Source organism: Saccopteryx bilineata, chromosome 4, assembly GCF_036850765.1.
Source record: "Saccopteryx bilineata isolate mSacBil1 chromosome 4, mSacBil1_pri_phased_curated, whole genome shotgun sequence".
Taxonomy (NCBI): Eukaryota; Metazoa; Chordata; class Mammalia; order Chiroptera; family Emballonuridae; genus Saccopteryx; species Saccopteryx bilineata.
This window is the reverse complement of record NC_089493.1, coordinates 36,066,989-36,090,514: the sequence shown is the minus strand read 5'-3', so window position 1 is coordinate 36,090,514 and position 23,526 is coordinate 36,066,989. Positions and strand designations below refer to the sequence as shown.

At 46.7% G+C, this 23,526-nt stretch overlaps 1 protein-coding gene across 6 annotated transcripts in view; it reads right to left on the bottom strand.

The window, feature by feature from the left end:
- SPTB (spectrin beta, erythrocytic) overlaps positions 1-23,526 on the bottom strand; it is a 135,764-nt gene that overhangs the window by 98,527 nt on the left and 13,711 nt on the right. Inside the window, exon 1 of one of the 6 annotated variants that reach the window (XM_066273134.1) lies at positions 159-199. The exons of the other annotated variants lie outside the window; for them this stretch is intronic. The gene's annotated coding sequence lies outside the window, so the exon portion shown is untranslated. Of the gene's footprint in view, positions 1-158; positions 200-23,526 lie in introns of those variants that run through there. 6 annotated transcript variants of the gene reach the window in all.

Below are 23,526 nucleotides of genomic sequence, written 5' to 3'. Positions count from 1 at the left end.
AACCATCTGAGACAGATTCTTCCACTTCCAGCTCAACGCCAGGCAACGAGAACATCCAGAAAGGCAACAGGAAAGAAAGATGATCTATGCTGGGAGGCCAAAGAGGCCCTTTCGGGTCACAGTTAATCCAACCCCTAGATTTCAGAACACAAACATACCGGGTCTCAAGCCTGCAGCAGAGCCACGTTTCCTCTGAGATTTCCAAGCTCCTTCGCCCCCCAAACCATCACAGACATAGAGAAGGTAAAAAAAAGCCAGGTGGAATCACTTTCTCAGGACAAACAAGGGGCAGGGACAGAGGGAGGCGGGTCTGTCTAGTCCTCTAGCCCCCTCTTTCAGTCCCGCTCTATTTTTAAGGTCCCTCTTTAACACAGCACTCATCTGTCTATTTACAGAAGAAGGGAAACCCCAAAGTGTGGAATTGGAAGAGGGTTTCTCGCCGAAGGTTTCCCAAGGTGCCACAGTTTGATAACACTCTCTTCGTATCTGTTAAAGAGCGCGGCAAATGTTATCGCCTGCAAGCACCCCGGGCACGGGCACCCCCAGCCCGAGCACTGTACACGGGCTGCCGAGGAGCTCCCCCGGACAGCACGTCAGCACCTCACCCTGTAATCCGGCCGAGCTGCTTGCTAAGTGTCTGTGACCACATTCCTCTCTTGATGAGACCTGACTCCAAATCGCTTGGCTCAGGCACGGGGCAGAGGAGCTGCCAAGTGCCTGTTGTTCCCAGGGAGGTGTGTGTGCACGGCTGGGGTGGTGGACACATAAGCCAGGGGAGGTCATCCCAAAGGTACGGAGATGTGAGTGGTCATTGCTAAAGTCGTCTGTAAGCAACCCAAACAACTTGTTGTGCCTCAACATTCCCTAGTTTATGGTCCCGAGACTCCTCCATTCGGCAAGGGTTCGAGCCAGCTTCCAGAAGGAGACACAGGGTAGCATGCAGGAGATTTAGTGCCAGAAATAGTAGACTAAGGTGACTTTGATCTGAGGAAGTGAACCAGGGAGACCAAGGCTTACTGGTTAGGTAAACTGCCCGTGCACTTAGCCACTCACTAGCTGTGTAGCCTTAGGCCATTTATTCAAATGTTTCAAGCCTCCATTTCTTCATCTATAGAGTTAATAATAGTCATCACCTCATAGCACTGCTGTTTGGATCAAATGAGATTATGTATTTAGAGTCCTTAATAGAGTGCCTGGCACGGAGTATGGCCGAGAATATGTGTGAGCCACTAACACGTGGTCTGCTGTTGCCTCCACGACTCAGAAGAATGGATTGTCAGCCTCTCTTTGTGCCTTAGTTTCTCCAGTAATAAAAGAGCAACTATTTCCCCCTCTCTTTGTGGCAGTGAAAAGCAGAGGACATGTAGAAGTAGAGGGGCTTTTGAATCATCAGAAATGTTATCCAGTGTTTACATGGCATCTACAGAGGCTTCGGACGTTGTGCTCTTTTGGGGGTATCTCTGTAGATCCTCTAAATGTTGAATGACAGAGATTTGAATTGAAATAAGCATCTATAGGTTTGCATTTCTCAAGGTTATTGTGCTGCCAGGAGCAGACACGAGGAAGCAACCATCTCCCCTGATGTCTGAGACGCATCCGCAGAAGAGATGCTCAGGGCAACGGAGCTGAGCAGCCGCGCCATGATGGCTTCAGATTTGTAACGTGACTCCCTCTTCTTGCCCTCCCAAGAAGGGAGAGAGATGTTTTCATCATTTGGGGGAAAAGACCAAAGTATCTGAGCATTTTCCACAAGTTCTCACAACAAACAAAGTAAAGCCCTGACTTTCTCATTTCTACTTGGCCACAGCCCCAACCCAATTCCCTAGCTTCTCCTGCGGGGAAAACAAAAGGGATCGGAGCGACACTCCGCTGAGAATTAGTGATGATTTCAGGCTTGCTCCAGCAGCCGCCTTCTCTGGGTAAAGGCTGCCAGCCAACCGGAGGAGCTGGGCTTGGACAGCGGGTTTGCGCAGAGGGGTGTTCGGCCTGGCCCACCCCAGCAGCTTACCCTCCATGTCGGTGGTCGGCAAGCCTGGAGAGCATCAACATTCACCTTCAATTAGCATTCGCTCCTGCCCCTTGACTCAAACCATTCCACCGCCGCCGCCAGCCTCCCCTCCCAGAACGAAGTTGTGTTGTAGCCTCAACAGGGTCATTATTAATTTGGTGTATTTCATCTCCACCAGCTTCATATGTTGTATTTGATTGTTTTTCATTATAGAAGTGATATATGTCAGGCCTTTAGAAATATCCCAACAACAATAAAATAAAAATCCCAACCAAAACGGCTACCGTTGAAATCCAACAAACGCAGTCTAACCACCCTGAAAACGGCACCTCCACGCCGCGCTGAGAATCCCCACGGAAATACGCTGTGTTCACCAAGAGGCTAGGCGGGCATCCCAATATAAAAATGGTGGGCTGAAGAACCCAGCCCCCTTTATGTTTACACTGGCCGTCGGTTACCAGTGAATGAATGCCCTCAGCTGTGAACTGTTGACACTGTTCCCGTCCAAACCTTCTCCCCGCTTCCCAGGCACCAGACTGCTGGCTTCTCATACGTGCAAGGATCAGGTCCCAACACACGACTGGAATTTGTATCTCCAACAGCAGACATCTGGAGAGAACCATCACGGAAAACAGCGCCAGGAACAAAGATGGCTGGCGAGGCCTGAGAACGTGGGAGGCTTTACGCTAAGTGGCATACACAGCTTGTTTCATTATTAATACACTCTGAGGAGAGCTTTGCACTTTCTCCATTTTATAAAGGAAGAAACTGAGGCCTACAGAAAGAAGGTAAGAAACTTGCCCCAGGTTACAAAGCCATGAGAAGCACGGGGGTGGGGGTGGGGGTGGGGGGGGGAGGTGACATGTGCCTGCCTGACACTGGTCTGACAGCATGACTTCTGGATGAGTTGTTGCCTGATGATAAATTTCAACTTCGTTAACAGTCCAGTAAGTCACATTAACCTCCAGTAGGGCTTCAATTGAAAAGAAACTTGAAGATGTTAGGGCTTCCCATAAACATCTTCTATTATCTTCAAACAAGTTGGATTTACGAGTCTTCTCTCCCACGTCTACCCAAAATAGCCAAACATTTCTAAAACACATCTAAACTACCTTCTAGGAATCCCACCTGGTCTAAGACCTCCCCTTGGTACTTAGAAAGCTGTCCTGTGATCACAGCACGCTACTTCAGAGGTGGAGAGGAAGCTGCTATTCCTCACAGGCCTGAGCCGTGCAGGTCACTAACCCAATCAGACACAGGATCCATAGGGTACTCTACATGCAATACTCCCGTATTCGAGAGAGAAAGAGACAGACAGACAGACATGGAAAACAAGCAAAACACTGGGAAATGAAAGATCCAAAGTAATTTGTAACCCAACCAGCCTGGGGCTGCCGGCATGAAACGCACTCTTCCCGAGCCCCCACCATTATCTGGGCCTGGCAGAGCTGCCTCACTCCCCTCACTTATCTTTCTTCGTGCCCTGCGCGGTTTGCTACACCCACTGCATGTGGACATCCTTATCAGAAAAGAGCCACTCGGCAAGCATTCACCTTTGAACAGAAGTAGCTATTTAGCCCGCCAAATGTCAATAGCTCTGTGCGTGCCGATTGGTACATAAATTATGAACACACACATAAAGCTCACGAACACAGAGCAGGCACTGCCTACAAGCACGAGGAGTAAGTGTCTTGGAGAACGGCCAACCTATTTACAAGCTGCTGTCTTAGCCCTTCCGACTAAAATACCTGCCACTCCCCTCGCTCCTCTCTGTCAACTAGAAAATGAGAACAAAACTTGCTGCTCTGTGAATAAAAAATTCATTCATTCCACAAATATTTCCTGAGCACTGTGCTCTCAAATTTAAGATGTTAGCAAACTAAGATTCTAGGGACGAAAATGAAAAGGTGGTCCTGCGTCCCTCTGCGACACTAGGATCAGGAACCGGCAGGATTACCTATCTGACGGACTTGCCAGGTGGTAACGGTCTTGACGGTAGGAACTTACCCTTTTTCAGTGATTAGAGCATCCCCGCGTGGGCACCCAGCACTGTGAAGCGATGGCCTCTGCAACAGGCTCATCTACTCTCTTATTTTCAAGTCAAATTATTTTGACTCTTCTTAAAGTTTATCGTTTTGATTTTTCATGTGTAGGTGTTATTTGTTAAATATATTTTGTGGTTAGGCATTTTAGACCGATATTGATTTTTTTAAAAAAGATATCTACATTTTATGCATAAAGTAAGACAGATCATGGAGTTGAGATAAAATTGTAATGGCTTCATGGTGCTTAAGAGATTGAAACCGCCGCTGTGAAGCACTGTTGCAACCGCAGCCTAAAGCACCTTGGGAAACACGAGATGCTACATTCCTGTATCACCTGCTGTGATCAGAATGAAAGCAGAGAACTGTTACTCCTGACTTGTGGTAAGTAAGTAACTTGATTATAATGCATCAGGATGACTGGAATTCCCTTCTCCCTACACAGAGAAGCCTGATCTCAACAACAGAACAAAGCCTACATGGTAATTAAAAACCCCTGCCCCAGAAGCGGAGTGAGGAGTGGACCTCATTCTCCTTAAACTCTTGGAAGGGTCAGGGAACATCAGGGGTGGGAGAGCAAGAGGGGTTAGTAAAACCCCTCAGAGCTGGGTGTGTGTATTACCAAGACTATGTGCACAAGGGCTAGCGGGCCTCGCACTGTGTGGAGCATGTTTGGCTGAAGGGGTCAGTCTAGACAGGGCACAGCTGCAGAAAGTCTGTGGCAGGTACAAGCGGGGTGGGGACCCTGCAAGGACAGCTGAATGCGCAGGTTGTGTTTGTAGCTGGATGAAAGCACAAGGCAGATAATTGTGTGCACCTGGGTTGTGGCAGCTGATTAATTCAATTACAATTTATTGAGCACCTGCAGGACTCATGGCCGCATACTGTGGGAAAAGAAGGCAGTATCTTCTGCTTTCAAGGAACTCACAATCTCCTTACATTAAGACAATGACAGGGAGATGAAATAACTGAGTAAATACAGGTACATAAGAACAATGTACATGCATGGCTTATTTAAATTGGATCTAAACATATGTTAAAAATGGCCTTTGTCTCACTGATCCTCCACATTCTTGGATGCTAACAGCAAGAAAAAAGTCATCTCAACAACCAGATTCCAACCTGCTCTAGAGTTTTGCTGATAAAGTGAAAGAGGACATCAGAGCTCTGGTCATGGCCTCAGAGCAGAGAAACTGTGTTTCTGGAGAGAGATGCACTGACCCAAAGCACGAATGTCAAAGTGCAGGGTGGTCTGCAGCCAGCCCACTAAGCTATCAGGAACCAATCACCCGCCAGTAGCGTCTCCATCCTCCTGTTTCCTAACAGCCATAAAAGCCACTTGTCTATGTGTAGAATCACCTCAGGGTGTGATTTCCCAAGTCTTTCACAAGGTCAGCAGCCTCAAGTGTAGCCAGTTTTTGAACAGGCATCCAGTCCTCCAGACTCAAGAAAATTAAAATAGAATTTCACTAGGATACAGTGATCCAATGAGCCTGCGAATAGAGCCAAACTTGGCTGCTGGTCTTCTCTCCTGAAAAATATCAAAGCCCAAGATCCTGGCCACCTGAGAAGGTGTGTGTGTTATGTTCACAGGAGGGAGAATGAGCAGAACATATCTGCAGACAGCCCTCTTCCAAGTACAGTACAGAGTCTCACTAAGAGGACCCAACGAGGGCATCTATGGGAGACTTTTCCAACCTGTGTCCACTGGGCACTGGGCGATGGGTGGGTGAGAAGGGAAAAGCCATTCATCTCTCCTTCAGGTACCTTGCCATGTTGGCCATAGTTCTCTCAGGCCACACTGGCTTTGAATCAGAACATTAACCCAGAAGTGGAAATCCTTTGAATCAGAACATTAAATACAGAAGTGGAAATCCGAGGCCAGGAGAAACCACCAAACCCTTAAATGAAAACAGCAAGCAGCCCTCAAGAGAGTCTGTGATGAGAGCACTTCCCCAAAACAATGAGCCAGCTGGGGGAAATGCTGACCTGTTATATTCCCTTCTTTTTCTGGCCAGATTCTAAATAAACCACTTGAAACTCACTATAGAGTTCGTGCCTAATAGGGCATACTACCCTTTGCGGTCATGTCAGCCAGCACAGATCAGCTCTTGAAAAGAAGCATGTCTTGTTTCCCTCGAGGTAACCCTCTTTATGGTTGAGAACAAGGGAGGCACACCTCCACTTTCTCCACAGTCTCGACCACATGATTACATGCATACTTTCCCTGGAAAGTTCTATTCATTCCTCTCATCTGTGTCCTCATATTTATACTGATCACGATATTTAAAGCCACCTTTAAATATCTTCTAAGAATAGAGGCATCCATGACCTTTTTGGATAATCTCTTCCGGTGACTCATTACATTACATTTATAAGTCGTCTGTTTCACTTTTATTCTTTTCCTGCACTTAAATCATTTTTTAAAAAATAACGTCTAAACAATGGTTCTTCCTATTTTGCCTTCAATACAAAGATAGAAATCTCATTATGGCCACAAACTTAAAAGAAGTCGCACTCATTTCCTCTTGCTTTTTAATATTACAATTCAAATACATTTGGCCTTTTTTATTGTGGATCCCGTTTTAAAATCACATTCATTTTCTTTGCTGTCATCAACATCTGCTCCCAATTCCCTCACTTCTAACTAGGAGACCCCAAAGAGATAAGCCCTGTGTAAAGAGCTGGCCAGATGTTGAGAGGATAACCTCATTGCTCCTCTCTGCTGATGGCAACACTTTTAATATTGTTAGTGCATCACTTAGTCATTTTTAGTTCATGGTTTAAATACTATGAAATACATATCAATGCTATTAAATACATAGTCAAGACTATGGCACAATGTTCCTTCTCTAACATTCAATTTACATCACTATTGTTAATAAGTCAATTACTGTGCATATTATAGTTACTGAATTACAAAAACGTCAAGACATTTCTACAAATTAGCCAGTCCATCTCACAAATTAGCTACTCGCCTACCAATAGGCACAGAGTCCAATTGCTTTTCCTTTATCTTCTATTTTCCAACCTATGAGACATCAAGGCAGCTTTTGATTTAATTATGGCTGATAGGGGAATTCAACATTTTTGAAAATACATTTTGAAATGAGAAAAATGGAAAAATAAATAAGGGGCTGGTTGTAAAATAGCCTCATAATACTCATGCCTTATGTTATCATGTTTATGTTAATTAAAAAAAAACAATTGACTTTTAATGTGCACCTACTATGTACATGCACCATGCTAGGTACTGTGGAGGATACACCTCTACACTCACAGAGCTTCCCATCTCATTTAAAAGACGTTAGATCAAGGGTCGGGAACCTATGGCTCATGAGCCAGATGTGGCTCTTTTGATGGCTGCATCTGGCTTGCAGACAAATCTTTAATAAAAAAAATAATGTTAAAAATATAAAACATTCTTATGTATTACAATCCATTCATTTCCTACCACTCATGTTCATGGTTGTGGGTGGCTAGAGCCAGTCACAGCTGTCCTCCGGGACAACACCAAATTTTTATTGGATAATGCTTAACGTACACAGGTCATTGTATGGCTCTCACGGAGTTACATTTTAAAATATGTGGCGTTCATGGCTCTCTCAGCCAAAAAGGTTCCCGACCCCTGCATTAGATAGATCATAAGCCCTTATCTGCAACAATTCTGAAATTTAAAATGCTTTGAAAGCATAGATATTTGTAATAGATTTGGTGGCAAAGTCTGCCCTGACTGAGGTTAGGTTAAATGTATAGTCTTCATTGATCCTCCTTCATGTAAATATAAGTTCTGCTGCAAAACAACATGTTTGATTATAAGATACTGCCCCACACCCTTTATAATGTATCTAAATCCAAAAAATTCTGAATTCCAAACACATATTTCCTAATGGCTTCAAATAAGTTGACCTGAAAATTGACACAAAAGAAGAAAACAACACAAGCTAAAGTGACTCCATCCATCAAGTGAGGGATTAGGCAAAGAGTGGATTAGCCCAGTTACTCTCTCAGTTCTCAATACCTTTAAAATTCTACCCTATCAATGACAAATGTGTATCACGGCAATATTTAAACTAACTTAGTCCCTTGAAAAAAGATAGGGACAATGGCAAAATATATTTGGAAATTTTGGCCCCATTTTATTAAAACTTAGACATTTGAACCTAACTCAATGCAGAGAAAGCAGTATTAGCACATTTCCTCTTTAAATCAGATGCATTTTCACCTACTGAATGGAATCCTGCTCGGGTCATTCTCCAGCTCCAATGTCAGGAATTCCCATCTAAGTCACTGAGATTAGAGCCATTCCTAGTTAAAGTCACCCTCAGAGTAAAGGAGGATATTTGCTGTCTTTATTTAATCAAAACTTACCTTCATTACCATTGTAATCAGGAGGCCTGGAAGAGGGGCTATGTGGTCAGTAACCTCCCACTCACCGTCAGCAGTAAGGAAAAGTCCCTGAGTTCCAAACTGATCCGTGGCGCCATAGTTTACAGATCCCTGATCTAGAGTATTAACCCACCACAGGCCACAAGGGCTCTACTGCTCAAAGACAAAGTTCAGTATAACCTGGGGCCTTGGGAACATTCACGCTGCACACAGCAGGGCTGAAAGCTACCACTGGGTTATTACTCTAGACCAGGAGAAGTCAGACAGCTCTGTTGGGCAGATAAAGTGATTTTTCCCCACCCTTACTGTTAAAGATGGCGCTGCCCAGGTGATAATATTATCACCCAGGTGATAATATTAATGCCCTTCTTGCTTGGGAAGGGGCATGGTTGTGCTAATGTGTGTTGGGGGAGGGCTTTTGCACCAAAGGTTGTTTTTTGTTTTTTGGTTTTTTTTTCCATTTTTCTGAAGCTGGAAACAGGGAGAGACAGTCAGACAGACTCCCGCATGCGCCCGACCGGGATCCACCCGGCACGCCCACCAGGGGTGACGCTCTGCCCACCAGGGGGCGATGCTCTGCCCATCCTGGGCGTCGCCATGTTGCGACCAGAGCCACTCTAGCGCCTGGGGCAGAGGCCACAGAGCCATCCCCAGCGCCCGGGCCATCTTTGCTCCAATGGAGCCTTGGCTGCGGGAGGGGACGAGAGAGACAGAGAGGAAAGCGCGGCGGAGGGGTGGAGAAGCAAATGGGCGCTTCTCCTGTGTGCCCTGGCCGGGAATCGAACCCGGGTCCTCCGCACGCTAGGCCGACACTCTACCGCTGAGCCAACCGGCCAGGGCTTGCACCAAAGGTTTTTAAAAGGAGGAGTTAGGAGGCCATTTTGGGTACAGTGATTACATTCTTGTAAAGAGGAAGAGCCCGTGGAGGCAAGGGAGGGAAGCTATGTGGAGGAGGCAGCCAAAATGGCGGAATGGGGGAAGGAGAAGCCAGTTCGTGAAGAAGGAGATGGGGAACAGAGGTGAGTAAGACTGGTGAAGTGGAAGCTTTTGATTCTAGAAAAACTTGGATGAGTCAGTAGCTTTGTGAGCACTGAATGAGTGGGTTTTGAAGCCCAGTGTGTGTTTTTACTTGCTTGCGGAGTGCGAGTCTAGAATAAAGGAAAATGGAACACCAGTTTTCGGCTCTGTAGACTCCTTACCGTCTGTCTGAATCAAATGCAAACCTGCGTTGACCAGGTGGCTTTGATGATGGCCACGGTTACTGGCTATACACAGCCCTCAGCCTGGTTTTGTACAACCCAAGAGCTAAGAGTCGAGTCTACATTTCTAAAGGATTGTCAAACAAACAAACAAATAAGATGTGACAGCGATTGTGTGTGGCCGACAAAGTCAAGAATATTTACAGGAAATTTTTCTATTTACAGAAAAAGTCTGCCAGCCCCCACTTTCTCACCGGTGAAGAAGGTGGGAGAATGATTTAACGTTCCAATGCCCACTAAACATCAGACACCACACTTGACCACATTTGGTGGCAGGATAAGGGCGTCCCCAGACCACAGCCACACACACCTGTGGATGGTCTCTTTGGAATCCCACCTTAGAACTCTCTGGCAGGATTTTAGAATGAATTGATTCAGCCTTCGATTTATTTTCAAAGCAGCCCTCTTTTTCTTACAGTACATTTCCCCGGTCACACCAGTATAGACCCGCTGGCAAACATCTTCAGGTCTCAGGTCCCTCCCCCAGGGCCCACTCACAAGCCACACGACCACCAGAGCTCAACGGCCTAAGCCGAAGCACTCAGGTCCTCTCCTCAATAAAGATTCCAATTATTGAGAGAAGCCACGCGGTAGAACACCAGCACTTCGTATTTTCCTCTCATTCTTTAGGTCACCTATCTGTGTGAAAGCTGTGAAAGAACAAAGGTATCTGATGGGGAGGGGACCCCAGCCTTCCCGTCTTCTCAATGGTCGCATTTCACAGTGACGGCCTAGTTCTCCTCTCGCTCCCCCCTTCCCTTTCCTCCTGTCAAACTCTGTTCTCAGGGACTAATGGTGGCTAGAGTTTAATGTGTTCCTACCCTCATCCAACAGGGTAACCAAGGACCAGATAATTAAACTTGGCCTTTGAAACACTGGAGATAGAAGAAATACTAAACCCAGGACTAAGCTGGCCCTGATCCGTTCATCTTCCTCATGAACCTGACACACTTCTCTGGAATTAACCTACTTCCCATGGTGATGTGCAGAGAGACCCCTGGCTGGCTATGGCTCTTTCTCCCTTCCCCGGAGAGGCCTGACTCTGGATTCCCTGTGTCAGTTACATCTCAGCTGGTCCTGGAGGATTTCCACCAGTCGTACTAGGCCCAGAAAGCCGCATGGGTAAGAGGAAACCTCTTCAAATCACCCCCCATCCCATCATTCAGGATGCTGGGAGACTCCATCTCTGCTCCAGGCCAAGGCCTTGTCCTTCATTAAAGGGAAAACCGAGAAACTTAGTATTATTTCCCAGTGAACAAAGTAAGAGTGCTACCTCAGCTCAGAAACTTTCCCACAATTAAGTTCTCTGTGCAGAGAGAGGCTGGCAGAGAGGAGCTGCTGCTGCCCCTCTGATGGGCCTGGCTCCGTGATCACCCCTTTCAGGAAGTGGTGCCTGAATGAGGTCATCCTTGGGGCCCTTGCCCTTAATTTATGGCAACTGGCCAGAAAGCAGGTTCCTCTCACAACCACTCTGTGGTCAAATGACAGCAGGCATGCCTGCAACCAGTTGGCTCCACAGAAGAGAAGAGCAGCTCTGATGCTCCAGTAACCAGGCAAAGGGCTTCCCAACCGGCAGAACACTTGGAGGAGTGAACTTTAAAACAAAAAAAAGCAATAGTATGGAAGAAAGGGGTAGGGACCGGGGGGAGGGGGGAAATGGGAAGAGTGAAAGAGAGGGAGAACAAGGTGCCTCAAAAAGAAGTCTGGGAAGTTCAGTAGGGGTGCACCCACATAGAGACCCTGGCCCATCACAGAGAGAAACTCGGACTAAACACTATGCCTTATGAAATATGAAAATAGCAGTCTAGCCTGACTGGTGGTAGCACAGTGGATATAGCATCAACCTGGGACACTGAGGTCCCAGGTTTGAAACCCTGAGGTTGCCAGCTTGAGCGCAGGCTCATCTGGTTTGAGTGCAGGCTCACCAGCTTGAGCACAGAGTTGCCAGCTTGAACATGGGGCCATCAACATGATCCCATGGTCGCTGGCTTGAGCCAAAAGGTCTCTGGCTTGAGCACAAGGTCATTGGTTTGAGCAAGGGGTCACTGACTTGGCTGGAGCCCCCCTGGTCAAGGCACATATGAGAAGCAATCAATGAACAACTAAGGTACCATAACTATGAGCTGATGCTTCTCATCTTTCTCCTTTCCTGTTTCTGTCTCTCTCTCTCTTGCACGTGCATACACACTAAAAAGAAAGGAAGGGAGGAAGGAAGGAAGGAAGGAAGGAAGGAAGGAAGGAAGGAAGGAAGGAAGGAAGGAAGGAAGGAAGGGAGGGAGGGAGGGAATAATCTAAAGTTATTCTTTATGGTGTGGGGAGATAAAAAGAGATGGATTATATTAGATAAAATATTTCTATCACACCTGACCTGTGGTGGCGCAGTGGATAAAGTGTCAACCTGGAAACACTGAGGTTGCCGGTTCAAAACCCTGGCTTGCCTGGTCAAGGCACATATGGGAGTTGATGCTTCCTGCTCCTCCCCCTTCTCTCTCTCTCTCTCTCTCTATCTCCCCCCTCCTCTCTAAAATGAATAAAAAAAAATAAAAATAAATATTTCTATCACAAGACATCATCATCCCTTGTGTTCTAACACACTGTGATTGGCTGAAGAAAAATGGAAGCTCTTCTGAGTAAGTGGGCTCCTAACTTGGATTTGCCACAAAATTTCTCTTGAAGCCACTAAGACCACAAAACCCATGAAACACACACACACACACACACACACACACACACAACAACAACAACAACAAAGCAAGACACCAGGGGACTGTGGCGAGTGAGTGCCAGCAGGGGAGGAAGTGACAGCTCTTGCACCACCACGATGGCCTCAGAGGGGACTGCTTGAGCCCTACTCATCCCATCTCCTTTCCGCAACACCACCAGGCGGGGCTGGAGCAGGACCCCGGTGGGACACCTGCACGATGACCCTGGGAGGCTCGCAGGGCTGGGCTGCTGGGCTGAACTGCGGAAGCACTGGCCAACGCCCAGGCTCCGGCCTGACGAGTGAGGCCTGGCAGATGGCAAGGACACACACAGCCCAGCTGGCCTCGGAGCTCCTAGCCTGGTTCTGGGGAAGAAGGAAAATGAGGCACTGTGCTGACGCTGGGGTCTGGGGCTCCCACGGGCTTAAGGAGGCAAATACAGTCAAGCCCAGGGGGCTGTCTCTCCAGGCGTCCTGCTCCAGGAGCAGACGGGACTGCTGTTGTTTTAGAAGGCAGCTCACCTCCTGGGAGGAGCTTCCTGACGTTCACATTACAAGGTCCTGCCAGGAGCCCTCCTGAGCCTCCTCACCAGGCTTCTCCACAGCTGCCACCTGAGAGGGGAGATCCGGTGGGAGGGAGGAGCCCACAGCCAAGCCCTTTCCCTGGGCATCCGACTATCCGACTTTCTCAGCACTGCTGACCTGCCTCTCAGCCATCTGCTAAGCAAGCTCAGTGTGACGCCCCTCAAGAAGCATAGCCAAGTTCAGCAAAGGGAGCAAGAGTGTCTGGGTTTTGAAAGGAAAATTCAGTCTTGCAAATGACTTGAAGAGACTCTAAGCAAGTCATTTCTCTTACAAAGCCACTTGAAAAGGAAGAGATCATCCTAGCCAACCTGTCCCAAAAGGATTAGCAGGAGCAAATGTTGCAAAGAGAATGTCTTGGGTTTCCTAATCCTTCCATCCTGGGCAATGAAAGGCTTCCGGGGTTTATTATGCCTGTCCGTACAGGAGTTCAAAACACCTCAAAAGAAAGGGGCTCTGCCTAAGGGCAGGAGTCCTCAAGAATTCATTCCGTGGTGGGCATCAAGGAAGGACAACTTGGCCCCAAGAGTGGGAGAGCCACAGTTGAGAGGCCACAAGGATCACTGGCACAAGAGATAAAAAGCAAGCTGTAGTGGCTATTGATTTGCTTTGGGACCTTGGACAAGTCCACTATTTCTGAGTACAGGGAACAAAGTTTTTAGTTTTCCTTTGGGACTAGAAGAAAATTTGAGTCTGTGTTCATTTCCTTATCATTTGTCCATATGGTCCGTGCATCACCATGAGGGATTAGCACCAGCAACAAGGAACTCCAAAAGGCAGAGGATGAAACCCAAAAACACAACATGCCTTCTGCAAGCAACCAGAGAACACAGACTAGGAAGTAAAGGGGCCAGACTAGGAGGTAAAGGTACCAGACTAGGAGGTAAAGGGGCCAGACTAGGAGGTAAAGGGACCAGACAACCTCCACCATCGTAACGTGTGACAAACCCTCAAATGAACTAGGAAAGTCTGCTTAGAAACCCTTTGGTGCACATTTCTTAAAATAATCAAACCACAAAGAGCATCTCTCAACTCAGCTCCTGGACCTCAGAGAGCATTCTGAGAACCATTTGGGATAAATGAGAACTATTCTCTGGAAAATACAAATTATTTCTAGCACACAGAATATCAAGGAGACATCTAAATTCTTGTCCTAAAATTTTGTTTTATTAATTATTTTATTTACCACTGCCAGGAACAGGAGAATCATTAGTTGGCAGAAAACATTAATGTTTAAAATCTTACATCAGGATAGGCTCCATAGGCTCTAATAGGACCTTGAATGCATTGATTCTTTGATCCCCTTTTAATACATAATGAGACTGGGTAAAAAAAAATCACAAATTTGCTAAAGAAAAACCAAGTAATGACAGGAAGTAGCTATCATTTTTGGTAACCTACCATGTGCCAGTCATCTGACACCCTTTTATCTAGTCCATATTAGAATCTATCTGCAAGGTGGGTATTATTATTCCCCATTTTACTGAGGAAGAAAATGAAGATCAAAAAGATTAAGTTACCTGCTGAGGTCACACAGGTAGTAAGTGTTGGAATCTAGATTTGAAGCCAGGTCAGACTGTAGCCAAAGCATGTCTGTCTCTGCCACACCGCAGGGCAGGAGTTTCCACTAGAAATGAAGTAGCCTCACAAGGAATGGAAATTTACCATCACAGTGCAGTGAACAGAGGGTGAGGGTAAGTGCCAGGTGACATCAAGCAAAGAAGCAGCTGTGTTAAGCTCAGTTCGAATTTAAATCCTTTCAAGGGTAGGGTAAGTAACTTGGGGAAGCAGTAGTTTTAGTCTAGTTTGCAGATGAGGCTACAGCAGAAGCCTGCAGATACTAACCAGGGCACCATGGAGAAAAACTGGAAACCTGAGCAGGGGATAAAATGAGATCAAAGTCAGGAGCTGTGGGAGGCCCTGGTGGAGAAGGGGAAGGGGAAGGGGAAGGCCTGCGGAGCCTGGACACTCGGGGTGACTGCGAGAGGGGAGAACCAGAGGGCAAGCTGCAACTGGACACCAAGTTAGCAAGAGGAAAGAAGGAAGGAGGAGAGAGGGAGGGTGGAAGGGAGGGAGGGAGGGAGGAGAGAGGGAGGAAGGAAGGAAAGAGGAGGGAGGGAGGGAGGAAGGAAAGAGGAGGGAGGGGGGGAGGGAGGGAGGAGAGAGGAGAGAGGGAGGGAGGGAGGGAAGGTGGGAGGGAGGGAGGAAGGAAGGAAGGGGGAGAGAGGGAGGGTAGGAGGGAGGGAAGGGAGGGAGGAAGGAAGGAGGGAGAGAGAGGGAGGAAGGAAGGGGGAGAGAAAGGGAGGGAGGGAGGAAGGAAGGAGGAGGAGAGAGAGAGAAAGGGAGGAAGGAAGGAAGGAGCGTTAAAAGGAGAGAGGAAGGAAAGGTGAAAACAAAACAAAACAAAACAGCAGTGTGATTTGGTCTAAGTATATTTCAAAATAAAAGGCTGTGTCTGGGCCCTGCCTGGGAGACAGGACAAGGGACTCCTCTGGGCAGCATTAGAGGTCTTTCGCTCTTCTTTCTGTTAGGAGAGAATGGGAGGAGTCATGGAGATCAGCCTTCCACTTCCTCGACAAGCTGGACCTCAATTTACGAGCTCCCTGAGCTTGAGCAGTCCACCAGCCCCAGCAGTGTAAAGCCAGCTTCATACTATTGGTTAGAGAAGCAAGAAACCAGAAACACACACAAGATAAAAACAATCTAATTTGGCATCATTTAAAAATTGGTTAAAGTATGGTTCTTTCATACCATGGAAAAATTTTGAAAGAAGACAATCTATAGGTGTGTATATATGGCAAGATGACCTTGTGTATTGATGAATAAAATAATGTTAAACTATTAAATCATATTCATAATATAAATATTATGTAAAGTAAACAGCAACCATGTATTTTATTAGTACATGTGTTTTTTAATAATTTGGAAGAAAATGCATCAAATTACAGTGAATGAGTATCTAGGGCAGCAATTTTCAGCTGGTGTGTGCAAGACTTTTTAAAATATGCAATAACTATTTAGTCAGGGGCACTGACCTCTTTTCCTTTATACTGTCCAATAAAAAAAATGACAACAGACAACACAATAGGTATCCAGAATTAATGAATTAAAAGTATAGCCATTTTTTTTGTCAGATGGGCAAAAAATATATTTTTTGGTGTGCCTCAGAATTTTAGTAATTAGTTTATGTGTGGCATGAGATGAAAAAGGTTGGGCCTGACCTGTGGTGGTACAGTGGATAAAGCGTCGACCTGGAATGCTGAAGTCGCCGGTTCGAAACCCTGGGCTTGCCTGGTCAAGGCACATATGGGAGTTGATGCTTCCAGCTCCTCCCTCCTTCTCTCTCTCTGTCTCTCTCTCTCCTCTCTCTCCCTCTCTGTCTCTCTCTCTCCCTCTCTCTCTCCTCTCTAAAAATGAATAAAATAAAAAAATTCATTTAAAAAAAAGAAGAAAAAGGTTGGAAACCACTTATCTAGGGGACAGGGAGGTAGATGATGAGAACTTTCATTTTCACGGTCTGTATTTCAGCAATATTTCATGTTAGTAAAGCTTTGCATTACATTTGAAAATAGAAAGAAAAAGGAAAAAAAAAGAGAGAAAAATGTAAATGTCCCTAAAAAGACGATGAGTAAAAAGTTGTCTCCTGCCCTGGCCGGTTGGCTCAGTGGTAGAGCGTCGGCCTGGCGTGCAGAGATCCCGGGTTCGATTCCTGGCCAGGGCACACAGGAGAGGCGCCCATCTGCCTCTCCACCCCTCCCCCTCTCCTTCCTCTCTGTCTCTCTCTTCCCCTCCCGCAGCCAAGGCTCAATTGGAGCAAAGATAGCCCGGGCGCTGGGGATGGTTCTTTGGCCTCTGCCCCAGGCGCTAGAGTGGCTCTGGTACCGGCAGAGCAACGCCTAGGAGGGGCAGAGCGTCGCCCCCTGGTGGGCGTGCCGGGTGGATCCCGGTCGGGCGCATGCGGGAGTCTGTCTGACTGTCTCTCCCCGTTTCCAGCTTCAGAAAAATACAAAAAAAAAAAAAAAAAAAAGTTGTCTCCCACCTCATGTCAATGACACAAAGTAAAACTGCCAAAAACATTAATTCAGATACGTTCCACTGAATAAAATGCTTCATAATCTAAGAGAATTATAGCAAATATGACTAGATCCTTGGGATTCTGCCCTTCCCAAAAAGTAGAGTTTGGGATCGTAGGAGCTCCACTTCCTAGCAAAGAGCCCTCTTGTTCATGGGGCATGAAGGAAATCCCCTGGTGACATGAACTAAGCAAAGAAAGTGCATTCACACCCAGAGAGCTTTCAGGAAACAAGATCCTCTCTTATCACCATCAACAAGGAGACTCATCTTTCACCAACTCATTGAATGAACCCCTTTGTTTCCCCTAAAGGATCATCATATATTCTTTCTCTGCTGCTACAGAAAGTCCAGGTGCCCCAGAATTCGGCACTGAGAGGCACAGGCGGAGTTCCGGTACAAACTTACTCGTCAGTCCACACTGTCAAGAGGAACAGGAGCCTGAGAGGGCGGGGCACTGAGCACAGGGGAGGGGTGTGCAGGTAAGTGCAAGAGCGTGAATGCAAGGAGGTGTGCTTTATAACTACACTTCCCAACTTCCACGTGTGTCATATACATCATAGTCCCACAAGAGACGATCAGAAAGAAAGGAAGGATGGAGTCTGCTTCAGGAGTTGTGCACCAGGGGCAGCAAGTCTGTTGGTGTGTGGACCCATCATTCTCTGTGCCAGGCGCCACTCAAATAGTCAACGTAAAGACCCTGTGCTTCGGGAATGCAGTCACCTCGAGCCTCGTGGACATTTGGGATGCCAGTATGATGCCCACCACCGTGCCTGTATGCACTAGGGGCTTGACGACTGTTCACAGACTTGCACTGTTCGTCTATGTCCCCAGCACTTGTCGCTTTCCAGCCTCCCAGAGACTTCCACCAGCCACCAGTCCTTCCTCGTCCCTTCTTACCTTCTCATCTGAACTTCCTTTCCAAGGGTTCCTCACCTCTCAGCCCTGCCCCACACTCTCCACCACACAACTCTTCCTTGACCTGTCTCAAACCATTCCTTTTCCATCAAGTTCTCAGAAAAGCAGTCTGCGTTCCCTGCCTTCTCCTCCTCACCAGAGCTCCACTCTAATTCCTCATAACTGAGTTCAATTCTCCACTACAGCTGCTTCCTTGCAGTTTTCCCTTGAGCTGCTTACTAAGTTCATGGCCTCCTCACCTCTCTCCCGCATTAGATACTTTGAACCATCCTTTTCTCAAAGCTGAATTTCCATGGCTTTGGATTCCCTTGGTCCTTCACCCTCAATATGATGTTACACAATCTACTTCTCTAGAAACTCCTCCCCCGCCCACCCCTTAATGTAGGCATTACTCATACCGAGTTAGTCTGCCATCTTCCCTCACGGGATCCTCTCCCCTCTGGGCAGACTGAGGACTGTCAGATCGACGCCCCAGTCCCAGACCCTCCTGGGCTCCAGACTGGCTACAGCAGCTCCTCAGCTCAAACTTCCTACTGAACACAGTCAATACTGACTGATCTCTTTCTTTATACCTCCTTCCCACCCTCAAAATTCCTTCTTTTAAGACTTTAATCTCAGTAAATAATTAGCAACACTAGCTTCCCAGACACCTGAGCTAGAAAACTAAGTCACAGTCCACAATTCTTTCCCCTGTCCTTTTGCGCCATTAGGCACAGCGCACCTACGAGGGAGTCTTAAGGAACTGCAAAAATGCTTGAAGACATGGGCCCTAGCCGGTTGGTTCAGCGGTAGAGCATCGGCCTGGCGTGTGGGGGACCCGGGTTCGATTCCCAGCCAGGGCACACAGGAGAGGCGCCCATTTGCTTCTCCACCCCCACCCCCTCCTTCCTCTCTGTCTCTCTCTTCCCCTCCCGCAGCCAAGGCTCCATTGGAGCAAAGATGGCCCGGGCGCTGGGGATGGCTCCTTGGCCTTTGCCCCAGGCGCTAGAGTGGCTCTGGTTTCGGCAGAGCGACGCCCCGGAGGGGCAGAGCATCGCCCCTGGTGGGCGTGCCAGGTGGATCCCGGTCGGGCGCATGCGGGAGTCTGTCTGACTGTCTCTCCCCGTTTCCAGCTTCAGAAAAATACAAAAAAAAAAAAAAAGGCTTGAAGACATAGACAAAGTTGCTTGACACCAAAGTATAAAATGAAGACTATAGAATCAAAGTTGAGAATAACTTCAAAATCCCTTCAAATACTTTTGAGAGCAAAAACATTATGTTCAATGTAGGATACTGGTAAATTTTAATACATTTGGTCCTTATGACAGTGGTTCTCAACTTCTGGGCTGCGGACTGGTACCAGTCCGTGGGTCATTTGGTACCGGTCTGCAGAGAAAGAATAAATAACTTACATTATTTCTGTTTTATTTATATTTACGTCTGAACGATGTTTTATTTTTTTTTAAAATGACCAGATTCCCTCTGTCACATCCGTCTAAGACTCACTCTTGATGCTTGTCTCGGTCACGTGATACATTTATCCGTCCCACCCTAAAGGCCAATCCGTGAAAATATTTTCTGACATTAAACTGGTCCGTGGCCCAAAAAAGGTTGGGACCACTGCTTTATGAGACAGGGACCACAAAGGCGGACAATGGGTCGGTCTTACCTCACACAGAAAGTCCAGTTTGGCGCTCTCCCCTTGGGAAGTACTCCTGCATCTTTCCCTTCCCCCTTCTCCTTCCCCTCTTCTTCCTCCCAGGCCTGTGTTCCTTTCCCCTTTTCTTCCCCTAAGCTCTAAGGGACCTCACGAGACTTGAGCAACTAAGGGAGCAGCAGGCAGCAGTAGCTAGTTCTGGGCTAAGCCCCTGAACCTGTCTCCTGGGTCCCCTTTCCTCTAACTTTCTTTTGGTAAAGCCAATAAATTCTTCCTTTACTTGAAAAAAAAAAAAAGAAAGAAAGAAAGAAAAGAAAGTCCAGTTACTTTGACTTCTCAGAATTGTTTGGATTCACCTCCTCCCTTCCATTCCCAATGCCCTAGTTTAAACCCCCTTCATTATTTCTGCAGCATGTCCTCAAACACAGCTGATGATAGCACATCACTTTCCTGTTCAAAAATTTTGATAGTGCCCCCAGGACCTGAAATAGAAACTACAAGCTTTTTATATAGCATTCAAGATCTGCTACAATCTAGCCCCAGCCTACCTCTTGGGCCCCTCCATCAATACATGCTCCCACTCATCCTCTGCTGCAGCCACACAAGGCTCACTGTGTCCCACAGGCCCCATGTGCCCATGGAATGCCCTCTACCCTACTCGGCCCGTGGAAAGCTTGCACTCGTCTCAAGGATCAGTTCTGATAGCCGTTCCTCAGTGAAGGCTACTTTCCAGGATCCCCAGCCCAAGTCAGTCTTGGCTTTCTAGAGGTAGTGAAACAGTGTCCACAAATGCACTTGCCTTGCTCTGCCTCGTGTTACACTCAGTCTCACATGTGGCTGTCCCTATTGCAAAGCCATAAAACCTCTCAGGAGCAGAGAGCTGTGTCGTAGTCAATCACCTCTGTGGTTCCCACACAGCTAGCATGTAAGAGACAACAATGCATCCTGAAGAGTGGCCACTTCCTGTCCCTTCTCCCCACATCATCCTATCTCTGCTCCACTGCCACTTGGTCCTCCATGTCATTGCTGCAGGTATAGTGGACTCTTAGCGAAGTCCAAACCAAGAAAACTTGAAAGTTATGAAAAATGCTTAGCTTCAGACCCACCAACCATTCTTCCTAGTGACCTAGATTTTGGATGGTGAGAAAGAGCATAGGCTTTGGGGTCAAGCAGATCTGGGTTCAAATCTAAAGTCTGGTACTTAATTGACTGTGTGACGTCAATCAAAGTTGGCTTGACAAGCCTCAACATTCTCATCAGTAAAACATGTATTACATCCAACTTAATGGATTGTTGTGAGATGTAAATGAGAAAGGCACTTAAAGTCCCAAACATGGCACCTGGCATATAACAGAGGCCTGGAAGGAGGTAGCAGCAGGAAACCGAAGGAGGGTCTCCGATTCTCAAACCATGTGACCTTGTCAGAAGTCATTCCCTTCCTTGGATGCTCACAGAAAACAGGAATTCTCACATTGGCATAATGAAGTCAGCACTCAAACTCCATGGTGCTGCTTATATGACTTAAAGTCATCATGGAGAAACACAGGAGCATGAGATATTATGCAGCTGTTAAGAATAAAAAAGGTCAATCTCTACATCCTGATATATAGAGACATCCAAAGTGTTTCATCATTAAATGAAAAGGGCAAGTTGTAGTACAGCATAAAAAAATGCCTGACCAGGCTGTGGCGCAGTGGATAGAGCGTCGGACTGGGACACAGTGGCCCTAGGTTCAAAACTTGAGGTCGCTGGCTTGAGTGCAGGCTCATTTGGCTTGAGCACGAGCTCACCAGCTTGAGCATGGGATCATGGACATGACCCTATGGTTACTGGCTTGAACCCAAAGGTTGCTGGCTTGAAGCCCAAGGTCATGGGCTTGAGCAAGGTGTCACTTGGTCTGCTGCTGTAGCCCCAGGTCAAGGCACATATGAGAAAGCAATCAATGAACAACTAAGGTGCCACAATGAAGAATTGATGCTTCTTATCTCTCTTCCTGTCTGTCTGTCCCTATCTGTCATTCTCTCTTGCAAAAAAAAAAACAACAAATAAAAATACCCCACACCTACACACATGCATCTACATACATGCATATACATATGTGTGTGTTATGCATATACACATGCATACACATACACCAACACAGACACTTACATACCTGTATCTATCTGTATATGATTATATGTGCCTTGAAAATCTCTAAAGGGATATAAGAGAAATGATTAATAGTGGTACTTCCAGTAATGGATCTCTGAGTACCATTTACACCCTTCTATATGGCTTGAATTATTTTTAACCATAGGCATGTGTTCATGTTATGATTTTTTAAAAACTGTCTTTAAAAGATGCAGGAGAAGAAGGTGGGAGAGGCAGGGAGGGAGGAAGGATAGCTCATGGATCAAGAGACCAAGGTTCCACCTAGAATCCTGCAACTAACTAACTTTGTAACTTCAGGCAAATCACCCCACTCTGTGGATCTCCCTTATTGTAAATCAGGGGAGTTGAACCAAACACTTTTCCAGGATTTTTAGGTTATTAGATAATGTCTGCAAGGTACTCTGAGCACATTTTATACAAAGAACATCTCTCTCTCTCTGAGATGTTTTGATGTTTTAAACATCAAGTTTTAAAAAAGGAGAAAATATACAGTTTCATTTTGACCTTCATCACATTTCAAGGAGAAAGCACTCCCACCATTTTACCTATAGAGAAACCAAGCCTAGGCTGGCTGTAAAGACCACTTGCTCCCCAAATACACACTGCTCACGACACTCTGCTGTTTGCAAAGAATTATGACGCCAGGAGTTTTATAGCTCCCAGTTCATTCTGTGCCTCTTCTGCAGAGGAGGCACAGGCTTATGCAAAACAAGCAGAAGGCACTCTTTGCTGGAAAACAAGGTGAGAAGGTGAAGTGACTTCCTGTGGGTCAGAGCATAAACAAAGCTCGCTCCCAACACATTCGGGATATTGAACCCTTGGGATCAACTCCGCATTCCTCTCCCCACCTGAACTGAAAACTTCACCTTGAAGATGCATTTCACTGCAGTCATTTTCTGAGTGTTTTCTGGGTCAGAAGCAGGGAGAGCCGCTAATCCGAGGCTGCCAATGGAGTTGCTCCACTGAGGGCACGGTACCAGGTTACCCACTCTACTGCACACCCACCCTGTACACCCAGCGACTGGCCAGTCAGGTATTTTTCCAGTCTCCTGGGCAAAGGGACTTCACACAGCTTTGAAAGCAAACAATCTCATCTGTCCTCATAGATGTGGGTCTCCACCTTGAAGAGAGTACTGATTTCCTACTCCAGAACAGTTCACTTTGGTTCAACCATAGCATCTCACTCTCTAGGCCGGTAAACACCTCCAATCTTCTGGTAACTTCCCACAGTAGGGTCCCTCCTACTTCAGACTTGAAGTTGAATGTCTAGACATCAAAATTTCCCAACAGTGGCAGGAAGCACGTATAAAATGCACATATCCACCTTGCAGAGAAAGGCTCAGCCTGATCCACCAACCCTAACCGTAGCCTAGATTTTAAATAAGAAAACCCCAGATTAGAGCACAGCTAAATACTACCAAGTAAACCAACCCTGTTCACTCAAAAAGTGTGCAGCCAGACCATCAACCAGTACCCGGCCTGCTAGTAACCTTAGCTGTAAATTGTGCATAGTAACCTTAGACAAAACAATACCATCACAGGCATCTGTTGCATTCTAGAAGTTCTAGAAGCTGCTATTAGTTGACCCCGCTCTGTCACCTCTGGATCAATTTTGCTGCCTGTTGTCTGCTTACCACTGGCCTCATTATGCCCCTTAGAACTCTCTGGGCCTTTCAGTTGTCTTGGCTGAGACCCTTTCTTTGTCTCTCTCCCCTCAGGTCCCTTGCACAAGGCCTAACATTGTCTTCTGCCCTTCTTTATCCTGG